The sequence below is a fragment of the Augochlora pura genome, chromosome 4 (genome assembly GCF_028453695.1).
Source record: "Augochlora pura isolate Apur16 chromosome 4, APUR_v2.2.1, whole genome shotgun sequence".
NCBI lineage: Eukaryota > Metazoa > Arthropoda > Insecta > Hymenoptera > Halictidae > Augochlora > Augochlora pura.
This window is the reverse complement of record NC_135775.1, coordinates 6,053,272-6,069,092: the sequence shown is the minus strand read 5'-3', so window position 1 is coordinate 6,069,092 and position 15,821 is coordinate 6,053,272. Positions and strand designations below refer to the sequence as shown.

At 42.2% G+C, this 15,821-nt stretch overlaps 1 non-coding gene across 1 annotated transcript; it reads left to right on the top strand.

Annotated features, from left to right (window-relative positions):
* Positions 1 to 3,078: 3,078 nt before the first annotated feature.
* Positions 3,079 to 3,198, top strand: LOC144469603 (5S ribosomal RNA). Its single transcript, XR_013494015.1, has one exon. It is a non-coding gene; the product is annotated as a 5S ribosomal RNA (ribosomal RNA).
* Positions 3,199 to 15,821: the final 12,623 nt, after the last annotated feature.

The window sequence follows — 15,821 nt, the reverse complement described above, 5'->3', positions numbered from 1 at the left end:
TCGTTTTCGTTTATTTACCGTTCGCGGAAGATAAGCGCAACGACACGCCGATGGCATCATGCCAGTCCACGTCGCGGGATACCGTAATAGAGAAGAGCTAGTTTGTTACTAGGTAGATGTAATTGGATAATGAAGTAGCCGGTGCGCAGTCCGTTCCCCGTTTAATCCGATTACCGGATCCGCCGGCGATTTCGCTGTTGACGACGCCAGTTAATTGGCTTCGATGGGCAAAAATTCCGCCGTGTAACCACCCGCGCGCGCGCTCGCGCGCCAAACGTTTCTCCGCGATGAATCGCCGAAGGCTCGATTCGAGACCCACCGCTCTTCGAGCACTCGCAAATATTTGCGAACCAGTCGAATCGAAAATCATTCTGCTGCACTTTTCGCGACTCGGCTGTCGTCGCAACTGCTCTCCCTCTGCCCCTCTCTTTCCATCTTCTCATATCGCCGTGTCACAGTTTGTTCATTCTCGGATTGTCCGGTTTTTCCAGAGTTTTCGAGTTTTATTACTATTGTTGTTAGAAAACGGATAGGATAAAAATTTGCATCGTGTACAACGAAGATATCGATGTTACTTGCATGCTATTTTTTAATCTTTATTTCAGTTTCGTATTCGATAGTTTTTGAATTTATTTTCTATATAAAACAATATTGCAATCTAGGCGACGCGTTACTGTAACATATTAGGTTTAATATTATTAATTAATATTCGCGATAAATTATTTCGAGAGCTTAGGAAAACACGGAACAGAGTAGTCTATCCAATGAGTCTGCAAAGCTCAGTAGAGCTTTTACTTCAATCCTGCGTTATTTACTCCGATGGAGAACGTTTTTAAAGGAACTGTAATGGCGCGCCCGCCATAGAGGTATAAATCAGATTTGACTTTTACCGACACGCGTGGACCGTCCGTTAGGCCAATCAGTTTCATAGAACTTCAAAGAGCGAGTGTCCCGCGGAAACAGCTTTTGTTTTTTTTTTTCACCGCATTGTCGGAAGAGAGCGGGCCGTGTCCCAGCGGTTTGGTGAACAAGAGCGATGCAAAGTTTCCAGCGGACATCCGACACAGTGGTTTCGACCAGATTTTGGGTCGCACACGAGCGATTCGTTATATTCGAAACACGCTTCTCGCTTTTCGCTTTACCATTGCGGCTCGTTTCACTGTTTTAGAGCCATTATTCCCGGACGCGAGCAGTTTGGCGCGTCTCTATTCCCTGGGAATAGAGACTCCAAATGCTTTTCGTTTTCCTCGGTATCCTAAATAGGCGTGGCTTCGTTGCCCTCGGCGGAGCCGCTGAAGATTACTTAGAAAATGCTCTGAACTCAGCATTGTTTAGAAAATCTCTAAATACGTTTATTTGTGATACGTACGGAAGATGAGACACGTAGTTCTGAAACGCACGAACTCCTCTCCGTGCGTTCAGTATGCTAAGTAGGCGTGGTTTTTCATAGAGCAATATGTGTGCAGAGCTGCATTAAATCAAAAATTCTTTTGGAACTTGGTTGAAACTACAATGACTTTCATTCGCGAAGAATGTTCTCAGTGGGCGTGGTTTCCAACTCTTGCGACCACAATGAGCACTCCTCGTTCGATACCTTAAGTAGGCGTGATTTACTTGCATTTCATTTGTACCTATATTTTACGTTAGTGAGATGTAGTCTCAACGATCTTCACAAATAGACTAGAGCGTTCTTTCTTTGTAAGAAATATCCCGAATAGGCGTGGCTTCCTTGATCTCACTTGGGTTAGAGCTTCCCCACCGGAACACGTCCCTGCTCACTGATTAAGACACGATTTATTAAAACTGCAATCCCAAAGCCGCGAAAGATACCGGGAGTAGGCGTGGCTTTCTCGCTCTTACTCGGTCGATCTACGTTCGATTCGACTTCGAAGGCTTCTTCGGATCCTAGGAGGCTACATAGCCTGCATACCTAGCCCATAGAGGCTACAGGTCAATCGTTTGCAAGCAAAAGGGTTACGTATCGCGGACGGTGGCGAATAGAATTTTGAATTGCGACTGATTCGATCGTTCGAAAACCCCGAAGAAAATTGCAGGCTCATAGTCCGCGGAATCTGTTTCCCGTGAATTATCGGGCTCCGAGGATTAAACGTCCAAACGGAGGAAATTTATCGACGCGGCCCGCCAAGAATAACTGAACGAGTTCCCTTGATTCACTCCCGTCTCCAGGCGTCGTTGATGCGAATTTATTGAGCCACGTCGCTCGACTTTCTCTCTCTTTCTGTCCCGTTTCTTGCTCGTCCTTGCATACAACACTAGATAACATTTTCATAATAATGCGAATTAAATTTATTTAGGCTTTTTATTATCCCTTAGTCTGATATAGTCTAATTTTTAAGGAAATTTAATTTACGTGCAACCACATTGTTGGTTCATTATATAGATTTGTAATATATTCTAATTCAGAGTTAGTCATTTTATTTCTGCGATAAAAATGTTATGCAATTCTGTGGAACAAAGGTCGTACGGATTTAATACGAATGAATCATTACGACAATTATCTAACTATTTCATCCCCATTTCTTCCAATTGATGCAAGAGCTTTTATATTTCTCATGAAGATCAGCAGTCTGATTATCACATAGGCCAATTTAAAAAAGAATCTAATTTGCATACATCTCGCCCGCGGGTCCTCATGCATTTATAATTGGACTGCGGATTTTATGCATTTAAAGGCGGCTAGAAAAAAGTAGCGGAATCTAAACCTGTTAAAAGAATTTTATAACATTGCTATCTTCTCTTCAGTTTATTAAAATTGTGGGAAAATACGTTCTTATTTAATTTCCGTTTCTTTTAAATCGAATTAAAGCTCTCAGTTTGCATGGAGATCTTTGCAGTCTATTTATGATAAATTCTAATTGCTAATCTCTTAAAATAACCTTGTTGAAACAATTTTAAATGCCAAGGAGGAAAGTTAGATTGATTTAAAAATTGGGTCTCGTTTACGTCTTCGTCTTAAACGAACGAGAAGGAAACGGACATTCATTTTGCTAACCGAAAAGTTTCCTCTAGTTAAAATATTACTGTTTCTCGATATACATCAATGGATGCTAAAATGTCGTCAACGACCAAACCTCGTTGTAAAGTACCGGTTCTCGTCCGATCACCGAAGTCAAGCAGCGGTGGGCGCGGTTAGTACTTGGATGGGTGACCGCCTGGGAACACCGCGTGTTGTTGACACAATTTCCTTTTTTAGTTTTTCTCTCTCTGCATATGATAATCAATGAACATTGATCAATGGATTCTGTTAAAAGGTCTACAACAATTCGATCAGTAATTATATAATCAACTGTTAAAACGTTTTCTAAAATTCCAAAAAAAAACGAGATATGCCCAAAATTGAACAAATATTTTCCGCGTCATTGATGAAGGGCATCGCGTGGTTAAATCCGTCGATTAATAGTCCAGTCGCTAATCGTCTGTTCGATCGAAACTTCCGAGGGCAAAGCTTGTCGCCGGAGAGATTCGTTAGCATTCCAATCTGAAAGGAGACTTCGAGAAGAGGAAGAAAGAAGGAAGAAGAAGGAAGAAGGAAGAGAAACGGTGGAGGTGGATATTCCCGGTGGCAATTAAGAAGAACGAGGTTTCTGAGTCGGCCGATCGCGCCGACGAATTAGGTGATCATCGTGGGCCGGGCGTCGAAAATAATTACTCCGCCGGGGGCTCTTTACGATTCCTTCGTAACGAATTCGAGCCCCGTTTCCGGCGGAATAATAATTTTCACGAACTGATTGGCGGTCGAGGCGACACCGGATCGGACGAACTCGCCGTTCCTTTTTTTTTCTTTCTCACCCCTCTGTAGCGTCCCGGGGTTTTTCAGCGGGAAGCGACCGAAGAGGATGAAAGGGGAGTGAAGCGTCGAAGGGACGCGCCACTTTGCAAATCTAATTTCATTTCCGGCTTTATTTCTTCGGAATGCCAGACGGTAGCACCGACGCAGCGCGAGGTAGTGGGGGGGAGGTGGCGAGGGGATTTCCATTCGAGACAGAAACACCCCCGGCTAAGAGATTAAAACCCGGCGGAGCCAAGGGATGATATCTTCTCGCCCGAAGTCGCTTCGATCACGGAAACCAGCCGACCAATCGCTTTAATCCTCGCCAGATCCGCTCGAGCCGACGCGAGCGTATCGCGCGCGATCGCTTCGACAACTTCGAAAGAAACGGGACGAAGCCTGTCCTTTGGTCTTCCTGCACTCGCCGGTTATTAGGCTCCGCGCCTTTCCGTCTGTTCATCCTATTACGTAACACACTTTCTAAAACTCAATCTTCTACCTATTTCAATTTGAGTTGTATTTGTTTGATTTGGTATTGATATGCTTTTGTCCTATAAGGTGTTGATTCATAATTCTTGGATTTCTAGTTCAGTCATAATTGTTTGATTCAATGTCGATTCATAATTATTCACAAGTATATTGAGTAGATTGAGTCATCATTGATTTATAATCAGTTTGTAAATAAATCACATCCATTTGTAGTTGATAGAAATTTATTGTTGATTTGTAACCATTCATAGTCATCCGTTGTTGATCCAGACATAGAGCCATTCATAATTAAATCATTGTCATTTTTAGTTGATTCACAATTATTCCTACCCGGTTTAAAATCACTCATAGTCGTCCATAATTGATTCATAGATGATCAATAGTCATTCATATTTGATCCATAGTCGTCCATAGTTAGAGAAGAAAATATAGCTTAATGTGAAAATAGATGAAAGTGTACTTCTTTCAATAGAGTAACTAACTTTACCATCTTTTGAAAAAATTATTATCAAATCGAATGAAAATATTAATAGTCAGGTATTCGCAGAATGGATTTCGAATTCATTTGCGTCTCGAAAATATCGAGATTATATCGGCGAACGATTCCCCAATCAAGTAGTACAGTCGAGCCATAAGTCAGCCGCGATTGAATGATAAAAGTCAACCGCAGGCCGACCCCAGTCACGTAGTGCAGCTCACGAAGAGGGTAGACCGGCGTTCGGCAGTGGATACAGACCGTTATATGTCAGAATCATGTAAGTGGTACAGGTCTGCCATTCGTCTGGCAGTCGAGAGCGAATCGCGTCTCCAAAGAAAGCTTTCGAAAGAAGTACAATCTCGATTATCTGATCCTCTTATATCTGAACCGCTTATAGCTGGAATCTCTTACATCTGAATCTTTTATATCGTTGAATAATTCATCAATATTCGATGTGGAAATCGTTGTCGTTTAATACCCGTAGAAAAAAAAGTGCGCCCATATGGAATTTCCAAAGACCAGGAGTTCTAATAAAGTGCAATATTTTATTTTCATCGTTCCCCTCTGCCAAGGAAATGGAAATTTAGTTAATTTCATTTTGCCTAAGTCCTCCATAAAAATATAAATTTGCATAAACATCAGCATTCTGATAGCGGAACGTTCCTGGTAGCTAAATGTACCACGAAATTCGGGTATCTCGTGAGAGGACGGAGACCGGTCTAGCACGTGAAATCATTTCCTCTCGAACGTACATTTTAATATATTTCCTCTATGCGAACGATTTTTAACATCCAACGGTTTACAACAATTGTAAAGTACCGTCGCGATTGCTTATCGACATTTATTCTTCTAATTTTCATGTAGACGGTGATACGGTGTCCGAATAATTTTTGCTTTTAATTCTATCACACGACAATCTACCTTTCATTGAAAGTTCGATAAAATGAATAACTAAAAATTGTACATCAATTTTTCACCGTGACGTTGCAAAGGAGGAGCTTCAATTTTTATATTGATAATGCATATAATCCTAAACGAAATTTTGTAGATATTATTTTCGAGAACATTTTTTGAAAATACGGAAGATGACGCTTATTCATTACGAAACCTGTAGCTTTTCTTCGACGATATTGTTTTTTCTTAAATTTTTGAGTCGCTTCAACTTTGCGTTTTTTAGCGATTGTATGGTTATTATGCTATTCTAGTGCATAATTCGGTCACCTGTAGGAATCAATTCTAACAATGTTCATTTGTTCAATAATTTTCAAATGTAATTTTACCGAAGAATTTATTCGAATGGAATATTTGAGAAATATTTCTACTTTCCTAGGAGAAACGTGTTGCACTTAATACAATAAATCGTACGGACATGGACACGATTAACGGCGGCAGCGAACGTGTTAATGCGTTAACGAAACTCCGACACCCGCCATTACTTTTACCGGAAGCCAATGGCAGTATTGGGTGAGAACATCGAGCGCGCGGGGGTCTTGTGGTTCGGTTCGTTACCTTCTCCGGCTTCTATTCGTCGGCGGGTGTATATCGCGGGCCGCAATATCCATTCCAAGATGCCCGGCGCGCGCGGTATATTTTCATGGAACGATACGGCGAGGCATGAATGCCGGTGGAAAACCCGATGGGCCGGCTTCTTGCATCCTCCATCGCGTTTCCCCTGGCCCGCGGATATTTCCGGCCAATGGAGAACGCGTCCTATTGTGTCGCGTTCGCGAAAGCTTTCGCGAAAATTGCGTAATCCCGTAATCAATGGCCCGGTCGCCGCTCGTTCCAATTTTCTCGCCCTCGAATCCTCGAGTTTCCACCCCTTCGCGTATTGCGAACCCGAAATTCCTATTTATCCAGACTTTTTATCGATGCGCGGAAGGTGGATCGAGCTCTGCACGATTTCCGTCCGTTTTCTAAAGGATTCGCGGAAAGAATGGGATACGAATCTGTCACTTCACAAGGCTAAAGACTCTATTAAGTACGATTATGCTAGGACTCTACTTTTAATCCACTGAGAATGTATTTCTTTTTATAGTAACCAAACAGAGGATTTTATGCATCCATCGGAAAAAGGAGCAATCGATAAGTGAAACAAAGAAAAGTTGCAGGTGTTAGAGATGCTGTTATATGGTTTGCAACTTACTAAATTTATTAGCGAAGGAAATACGCTTTAATAATACGCGTAAAAAATAACTGAAATAATAGCGTTTTCAAATATTGAATTACTTCGTTACTTTTCATCTCAGATTTAATAAGAGAATTAATTCTCGAAATATTATATATATAATAATTCTCGAAATAAATACTCGACAGAAAGGTTTTCTTCCAAAATCACCTTCTCCTCAGAAACTTCAACCTTAAGAGATTTTTATCTGGATCGATCTAATATTGTCGTGAAAGAAAGTAATCGTTCCACTGGCGCGGAAGATGAAAGAGGGCTGTTATTCTTCAGAAAATTGTTTCTTATTATTGGATAATCATTTAACGTTGTCTGATCGGTTCTTTTACCTTTCAGAAACGCCAATGAAAATGTCAGCGCAAACTAGACTTAGAAATGATAATTAGAATACTGGATAATCTACGAGAAGAAATTCACAAATATCACAAATATGTATTTCACGTAATTATTTCAAACAATTTTCAAATAAAATAAGTGATTACAAACATAGAAATATTTATGAAATTAAATAGTACGTTATTTAAAATGATATTTCACAATATTGAAAAAATCGAAATAATATTTCAAAGGTGTGTTACGTGTTACTTCGCGCTGCGCAGAATTCCATGTAGACTCGCGCGATCTAAAAATACATAAAGGAGCGAACCGTATAGTAAATTTCAACACTGTAGTTTCAGCGTCTCATTAACAAAATTACCGCGGGTCGGGGGGAATTTCTGAGAAACAGTTTGCTGAAGGATTCCAAGGATACCAGGTGCACGTAGGACGTTCCGCGTGCTACTGGTTCCGTGGGGCAGACGGAAGGGCGCAAAAACGCAGGGAACTCGTTAGACCGATTCGTGGAGACATTAAGGTCGTGTCGGATGATCGGTCGAAGAAATCGGAAAGTTCGATGTGAAGACAGGGGAGGCCGCAAAGGGGGTCACCGGCGTGTCGCGAAGAAAACACTCGTTTGGCCTGCTTTTGTAAGGAGCCTCTATATTTACGGGCTCGAGCCACATATCGATCCCTCGACCTCTCCGAGGCCGAGCGTGTCGACGACGCATAGTCCTTGGTAGCGTTTCTCCCTCTCCCTCTTTCTCTCTTTCCGTCTCTCTCTCTCTGTGGTTTATTCTCTCTTCGTCCACTTCCTGCTCTGGCTCCGTCTCCCTCTTTTATCTCTCGGAAGGCATTATCTCTATCCGCTTCCGTGTCTCTCTTTCCCTCACTCTCATATTCTATATTTCTATCTCTTTCTCTCTCTCTCTCCCTCTTTCTCTTGGACCCTTGAATTTGACATTCGGCCAAGGCAGCCGGGAACAAAGACCGCCCCGGGCGATTGTTTTGAGGTCGTTTCTTCGCTGACTCCTCTCGCTTAACTCACTGCGAACCGACTCGCAGCCCACGCGTCACGGGACACCTTCGCGGTCGTTTCACAAGGCAAGTTATTACCGTCTTATCACCCTTTGTCGCCAAATCTGCCGCAGAACGTATCAGACAGTGATATGTAGAAAGTTGGTCTGTTCGTGGTACTATAAAACTTGTGGTCTTCCAGACTTTTTCTTTATAGGAAATTTCGATTATAATTTTTTAATTCACTATTTGACATTCGAAAGTTTATATTTCAGTGTACTCGTCAAAATTTTGTCCATTAAATATATAAATGTAGAAAGGAAATATTTGCGATCTTTTGATGTAGTGCCGTAGCCGTCACGGAGAATCACTGCTTCGAATAGTTTATATAAAAGTAGTCGTATACCCAATTTCAACGAATGTATCCGCTTAAAAAAAAATGCAGATATATCTTGAAACACGCAGGAGTGAATGTGCAAAATCTCAGATCAATTTCTTTAATAATTTCTCTTTGGAAAATTCCGGAAAATTGTCTGTGTGGTAGATCATTAATTTTTGTAGCACAAATAAATTTTCTGAAAACTGGCTATAGTAATATTACTGTATCTATTTATTAGATGATCATATCTGCTTATAAAAAATTGAGTAGATTGCCGAAATATATATTAAAAAATGTGCAAACTTTAGAATCGACTGCTTTAAAAATTTTTCTCGGAAAAATTTCTAACTATTGTTCGTATTTGACCGACTATTCTACAGATATTCTACAGAAAGATTGTGTCGAAACGCTATAGAGTAAAATTGCTATAATTTCGATTTAAGCAGATGCTGCTACTTTAGAAAAACACCTGATGCTCGCCAGATGGTCTTCGATACATTCGCGTACAGTAAAAGATTTAATGAGCTATAGAAATAGACAGCTGATTTATTCTTAAAACCTTACCTAAGGTACACAATAATTTCAATTAATAAAAGCTATATAGAATTGAATGCATTATAACGTAGCTTGTAGGTTTGCATCACGATGAAAGTGAATGCTGCAGCATTCCCGCACGTGTTAACAAATGCTGAAACTTCGAGCACCCCGTCTCGAACGGTTTTCCTTCGAAAAATTCGGAAAACTAACAGTGGCCCCGTGTCGTCACGGTTAAAAATAGCAGAAAGCGATTGGATCTGGAAGTCCCATCGATTGCTGGTCGTTAATCTCGCGTTCCAGCCAGGGATCAGAGAACCGGCCAGGGCCCGGAGCAACGAACGAATTCTTTCCCTGGAACTCTCTCTCTCTCTCTCTCTCTCTCTCTCTTCGGGGCGAGGAGAAGCGTGAGAACCCCAGCCGGCGAAGCGATTCCAGGACTCTTAGCGGACAGTCTATATTTCTCAGACGATGGAGAAACAGAGCTCTCCCGGCTTGGCGCGCCGTGGGGCAAAGACGCCATCGACTACCGTTATTGCCAAACTTTCCAGCCAATCTTCGACGATGAAGAAATTGATAAAAAGTTGGTCGCAGGGCCGGCCTCGCCGCGGCCGGCAAACCGGAAACACCGAGGGGATCGATCCTCTGACAAAAGCTCGGCCAATTACAACCCCCGTTGCGTCCGAGCCGGAGACAGGGCTGTTGTTTCAATGACCGCGATATGATCGATCGGATCGCGTGCACGGCAACCGTGATCGCCGGAAAAATGCTTGTCGGGCCGATCCTCCAATGTGCGGCTCTGTTATCGCAATGTTGAACCAGCAGTCCTTTTAGCTTTTCAACCACTGTGATTCCCGGCCGCAGATATTTGGAAATCTTTGTACCTGATAGGGCGTCAATAAAAATTCATGCTTACTTTTATTTTTATTATTAGACTGTGGATCGTTATGCGATATAAAAATGTTGTACATGGAAATGGGAACTGATTCTTGTCTTAACGATTCTAACGAGTTGCAAATAACATAACACTGTCAGATATAATACAGTTGAATATTATTCAGTTATTATTCAGAATATCTTTACATGGCACCAAAATGAAAGTGATTCCCTCAAGATTACTATATTCTCCAAACATAATTACGTTGATTAACCTTCCGCCGGCGAACGCAGGACTGCGCGAGACTCGCGAATTAGAGTATAATGTTTACAACTACGATCTTCCTTTTCTTTTTTTAATAAAGAATTAAATTAGTACTTTTCGTTTTGTAAATAATTCAGTGTATGCTGCACAACAAACAAAGCTACTCCTCAAGCGTTTGAAAAAATGTCATTCTTGTGTCACATTTGACTCTGTTTCTGTCATGCATACAAGTACATCGCGATGGTTGATGATGAAGGCCACTGCTGATGGCTGATGTCTCGATAATACTGTTCACGAATCAGGCGTATCTCCAGGATATTTCCTGTATCCGCGAAAAGAGCGTTGATTTGGAATTGACGCGCGCAATAAATCGTACGTCGGCAGTGGCGGTAAAGTTGCTGGTTTTAGCAGGGCGCAGCAACGAGTCCGAGTTCGAGCGTCGACGGCGCGGAGGCCAGACAGGAAAAGTTCCCGTCCCGATCCATTACAAAGGACTCGCCGGCCACGCCGTCCGTGCAGGTGCTTTCAGGATTGTCCCCGAAGTTCGAGGACAGCCGAGCAAAGTCCCGCGGAGAGAGAGAGAGAGAGAGAGAGAGCTGGCCGCCGCGCGTCGTTTCCGGCTCGCAAAGCTTCGCTCACGCCTTCGACCCGACGAAAACATTGCCGAGCGATATTACTACGCTCCGACGCGACATAATTTCGAGTTAGCCCGCAGTTAGGTCGCCTCGTAACTTCGGGAGTCAGGGGAAACTGCGTCTCTCTCTCGCCTCGTAACGCCGAACCGTACCGGGCGAAATGAAAAACAGAAAAACGACTGGCGAGAGAGGCACGCCCTGAAATTTACTGGGAGAGAGCTGTTCGGGAATGCGTAGGCTCGGGAACTTCGCGCGAACGTATGGGGATGATGAGAGATAGAGGCGTCGCGATTAGAGACAGAGACGATTAGAGGCCAAGAACTCTCGATTTCGTAAAAGGCGATCTTTCGGAATTTTTCTCAAGAAAACTGTTGCAATTATCGGTATCAAAATTTGTAAGTTTATCGACGATCTTTTTTTTGAGAATTTAAAGGATTTTCTTCGGACAGAGGCATCCGTTTCAACGCAAGCTATAGCAATTTTACTCTAGAGCATTTTGAGACAATCTCCTCGCAGAATGGTCTCTATGGAATTTATGAATTCATGGAGCACCTGAGAATGTGCAATTTCAAATAATAAGGACGTTGAATGGAATTAAAATTTCCAGGATATTAGTTTCACTGGAATAAAATTACTGAATAAAGGAATAACTTTGCAATTAATACAGAAAATTTTTATTCTGACCGTCTTTGTATATTCGTCAAGGAAAAATATTACAGATTGCGAAGTTTACAGATTTCTTCACGCGGATGTCGAGAATATACCTCATTTTCACCAAGCAAAAATATTCATTAAATTCCGAGTTCCAGTGATTCATCCATGATTCATCGATAAAATAAAATACAATAAAATGAAACAATATAAAGAACAATAAAATTAACAATTTACCCGGGACTTCGTATCGGCAGTCACGAAAGAAGAAGTTTCTTCGCCGAGAAGAGTTGTAATGTCTTCAATAGATCAGAATTTCGTCCACAAATGGCCGAAGTTTGCAAAGGCAGGGAGGACCTTTGAAAACGTTGAGGTTGGTATCGTCGTGGTTTTTGTTCGGCGACGTCGCCGGGCCGGAGGTTTTGGCAAAATAGCACGGTCCAGGGCGTCGGGTTATCGAAGAAGATGGTGGGCAGGTATCAGGGGCCCCGGGTACCGGGCGTCTTTGTTAAAAGTTCGCGTAGCGTATCGATGCCGGGTAGCTAGGAACCAGCGAGGCAAGCTCGCGGGACCATGAAGCGCGACAGGTCGATAAATCAGAGTGAAAGGAGTCGTAGACCGAGGCCAAGGAAGAGCACAAGGACGGGGAGCAGAAGAGCTTCTAGAGAGGGAGAAGAAGGGAAGAGTTGGCGAACTGTCCTTCGTGTAAATAGACGACTGCTGGCTTAGCACCGGGCCGGGGGACGTTCTTGGGAATTTATCAGCGACTCGAGTCCCTTGGTCTCTTCATCCTCGCATTTTCATCTTTCTCGCATCCCAGCCAGGTCCGGGACGGTTAATCCAATCCGCGAAACGAGTGAGAAATAGTCGGGGGGATAAATTCGTGAACCGCCGCGACCCCTTAACGACTTTTAGCTTTCGATAGGAACCGAACAATATCTCAGTTCCGCGCACCTGCGGGCTCTGAATACTCCTAAAGCCCTGAACAGCGCTCGGTTAACCTAACATTGGTCCGCGATACTGCTAGTCTAAACGCTCCAAAGCGCTCCAAAACGTTTCCCTTTATTCGGCTTGATGTATTCGAATTTGTATTCGAATATGTATTGCGTTCTGCGGTTGATGCACTGCCCACGATTAGAAATAGATTATTTTATGTAGAAACGCATGTTTTAACTATATCAATTAATTTAGTCATTATACAGTAAACTAATCTATCAAACATGTTCAAAAAAATATTAGATTACGTCCTTATTATTTTGTACAATAAATAGTATGGATCAGATGAAATTCATTTATTTACACGCGCATCGTCTTTGGATAACAATCATTGAATTAGTTGCACAAAAATTAATTTTCTAAAAAATATAACTTTTAAATATAACTTTTATGTATGTATACATAGTTATATAAATGAAGTACGTTATTTAATTATCGAAAGTGTCGAATAGATTACTTTATTCACGCATAAATCCTAATAAAAATTATGAATTTAAATCAATTAACTCACGGTGCGTTTGTTATTAACGCAAATTGGAACCGCAAGTTCGTTTCTCGTAAAAATGTGTCACCCGTTCGTACCAGCAGTCTCGAAACGCTGTAACAGGCTGTACCTGATCAGACTGAACTAATATTTGTGCCCAATACAGATGTTTATTAATATAAACTACAACGACGCTCGTCAATATTCCATTATTCGGACTAAATTATTCTTGCTGCCGAATGGGCACGTGTAACCGTTGCAGTACAACCGGCCCCGGTAATGGATTAATTACCAATTTCGTTTGAGCGCAGCGAAAATACCCGAGCGGAAAATTGAGTTTGTTAGCGAGCGATTCTATGTTTCGCCGGCTCCTATTTTTCTTATTCATATCGCGCGCCATGCATGAATTTTCCATTTTATCCGCGGTATCGTACCGTGGGCGTGTATTCGCGTGACATATACCCAGACAAGGCAATTTCCACGACCTATTTGTGATTACCTTTTGCAATTACTCATTTAATAATTTCAAGTTGGAAATAATGTAACTATTTCTCCAAATTGATTTGTTCTGTCACGAGTGCATAAAATTCGTATTTTTTTTAGCAGAGTTATTTCTTTCTTTCATCTTTCTCGTTGCATTTTAAATAAACAACTGTTCCATTTCTTAACCAATTAGCTGTTGTAATCTGTTTGTTAATTACACTATATATGTTCGATATCTTTCATATTTTGTTGTTACGAAGAAACGGCAACTTTTGCATCGTGACGATTATACTCAACGAAGACAACTAATTAGTTAATTTATCTTCTTTATTGAATTTTCTGATTATATCATTTCTTACTAAAATAGTAACATTTCTTTCTGAAACTTTTTCTCAAATGTTTGGTATCTTTCGCTCAACGAACTATTTTGGTTGGCAGTGAAGGGGTTGAACTACAACTATAACAAAGTATAGAAACGCGAACGAGACAAATAAGACAAATTGAAATGGGATGATCAATCATTTTGTCTACAGGCACACACTGTCCCTTGATCAAATATCAATCCCGACGGAATTTAATTCGCGAGTCGTCCGATTCCCCGCTTCGATCGTGCGCGAACGAGTACCAAAAACCGTATCGGGGTCCCAGAGCGGCGTGTACACCACCGAAAATATGTGTTAAGGGGTTAATGCTCGCAATAGCAGCGCCCGGCTAAATTGGATTCGCGTTCGCCCGAACGGAATCTTTGTTACATCGATTTCATTTGTCCGCGCCCGGTCAACATGATTGTCCATTTGTTCCTCGCCCCTATGTACCGGTGGGTATCGATTATGGGGCGCGCGGAGGGGGAGTTGAGAACCCCCTCGAGGGTGGGTGCCAGAAAGCTGCAGGCGTGCCAGAAGCCACGGCCACTGGTTGAATGTTGTTCGTTCGTTGGTTCGTTCGGTTGCGGTCGAAAAAGCTCGGGAACCCGGAAAGAAAGAGGAACGACGCCGGAAAAACCAAGCCAACCCCCACACCACGGAACAGAGCCGGCAAAGCAGCAGGCACTGTCGTCGAAACGATTCACCATGAATTAACGGTGTTCGCCTTCAAACGGGTCGTATCGATCGCCGCAAATCGGTTCGGAGCTGTACAGCGATCCCGATCGAAGGTTTCGCCGAAGCGTGGGTTGCTACGGATACGAAATTTGTACTAGAATTTATTTCTATTATTAATATATATCACATCCATGTATCTAATATTTATCTTAATAACGTATATATCTATTATTAATACAAACAAATAATAATTCTATCACTATCTGTACTTAACCATTTTTACCAAATTGTGATCACGCGAAAAATAATGACTAAGCACGATGACATAATTTTTGCTTCTTGATTACAATTTTTATATTTTTCTACCACTATTTTGATACTTCTCTCATTCATAGAAAAAACAAAAAAGGTATTAAATTCGAAAAGAAATCATCGAAAAACGATTTTCTTCATACGTAGTCCATCGCAGACATCGCGTGAGACTTCTTTGACGCCAGTGGCAGCCGTGATTAGGCTGCAGGGACGCTGCGGCCGCAAGCACAATCCCTATAAGCTGATGACTCGACGGTCTCCATCAGCAGAACAGGTCGCTGTACGAGTCGCAGGACCGGAGTCTGCTGGATTTCAGCGTGCGAGGTCGCATCAGCGCTAAAAGCTAATGGCTCAGCGTCCTTTGAAGGCAGAGCGGAGCAGAGCAGAGCAGAGCAGAGCAGAACGGAGCGGAGCAGAGCAGAGAGCACAGAAGAGGCTGGCAGACAGAGCCGACGCTTAGTCTCGAGCCTCTCCAGAGACATTCTTGTCGAAGGAGTGCACCGGAGCGTTCGTAAAAAGATTAGCCGGCCGACGGGAGGCGCGCCGGTAACAATTAACGTTCGACATGACAAGCGCCATCGGAGAGGGTCGAAGAGAGACGCCCGAATGGATCGATAAAGGGGGCCGGAAAATCCGCGAACTCTTGCCAGACAGACACTTTTTATGAACTCGCGGCAGTCGTTTATTAGATCCTTTCGAGGGCGACAATTCTTTCACCTGCTTCTTCGAGGACTACGCTGATGTCTTTATTAGAATCAGGATGATTAGTATGGACTATTAGTGGATTACATTTTTTTGGAGTAGGTGTATGATCTCCTTTTTAGAATTAAGGCGATTAATATTGTCTACTAGTAGATTAAAAACTCAAGAATTTAATAAAATTAAAGTATTTTGT